Here is a 1,421-nt window from a genome sequence, read left to right as displayed (position 1 = left end):
GGTTCCCCGCTTGTCCTCTTCCGACTCCTTCCGGTTGTTCCAGTCCTCTCTAGGAACGGTATTCACTGGTTGTCTGTCGTCGGAAGAGATTTATTGGTACTCCGTCCCTTTTCTTCCCGCGATGATTTTCGTCAGTTTCGTTTTTCAGTTGCGCGCTTATCTCTAGCTAGCCGCAAGAATGTTCAACAATAGCGCTTTTTCCGTTTTTAAAGCCTTAAATCAAATCATTTTTTTTCCGGAATTAGTCTCTGGGTTCATCTATTCGTTATCCGCTCAACCGCTCAGTTCAAATCGTGTTAAAGTCAAAAACAGGTAAGCGGAGCGTTTAATTGTTATCTCGCTCGTCTATACTGGGATTGCATTGCTTCTTTTAGTTCACTCACTTTCCCCCTTGCTGAAGAAATCGGCTGATGACGGATTTATGCTGGTAAACCAACTCGGAACTCAAAGCCTAAACAAGCTTCTTCCGAAACTTGATCAGGCCGATCTCTTACTCCCGCTTGGGCACAGCTGCCTGCTGGACACCCCCCCTCTCTGGGGAGCGTTGCTTTGGGCTATAAACTGCCCAAACTGTCTAAAGAGCCGCCGACCACCCCCGGAGAATCGCGGGAGTGCTCTAATTCGCCATCTTGGCACGACCGGAAGCCAAGGAGCAGACGTCTTTTAATACCTTGTGGCTAATAGCCACTGATGGACCTCTGCTCCATATTTATCCAATCCCTTCTTGACACTGTCTAGCTTCCTCCAAGCTAAAAAGCCCTAACCTCTTTAATCTTTCTTCATAGGGAAGGTGTTCCATCCATCCCTTAATCGTTTTAGTTGCCCTTTTCTGCACCTTTTCCAATGCTAGAATATCTTCTTTGAGGTACAGTGACCAGAACTGTACACAGTAGTAAGGAACATGTGTCAGACTTGCTAACTCTAAGGGGGTGTTTAAAAAGAAATAAGCCTCAGTAATACTTTGCTCACAACCAACCCAAATCAAATCCTGTGTGCAAACTTTCAGATTCTTCAGAGCTCTTCATCAGGCTGGATATTAAGGGGTGTGTGTGGAGGGGGGGGGTGTTGTGGGCTTTCGTCTTAAAGCTCCTCGGCATCCTATGCAGAATGCTGGGCATATCTGAATAGACAGTGATACTGGGTAGATCTGTTCTCAGAGTGCACCTTTAGTCTTCTAGGAAGAAAGAGGGGAAGTAGAAATTTTGAACAGAAAGTTAAAAACCAGCACTTAATCAAATGTCTATCACCACACAGGCCCCTTTTTAAGGTTGGAAGCAGAGGAAAAATGTGCTTGTCTGACAAAACTGGAGATTACTTTTAGACGATCTATCAAGAGAAACCAGACTGGGTTATATTACCCAATAGTGGCGGTCAAAAAAGCACAGACTCTTCCCATGTGACTTTCCTCCAGTTAAAGAACC

Source organism: Gekko japonicus, unplaced genomic scaffold (assembly GCF_001447785.1).
Source record: "Gekko japonicus isolate JY-2015 unplaced genomic scaffold, Gekko_japonicus_V1.1 scaffold173, whole genome shotgun sequence".
In the NCBI taxonomy this organism is placed as follows: domain Eukaryota; kingdom Metazoa; phylum Chordata; class Lepidosauria; order Squamata; family Gekkonidae; genus Gekko; species Gekko japonicus.
This window is presented reverse-complemented; position numbering follows the sequence as displayed.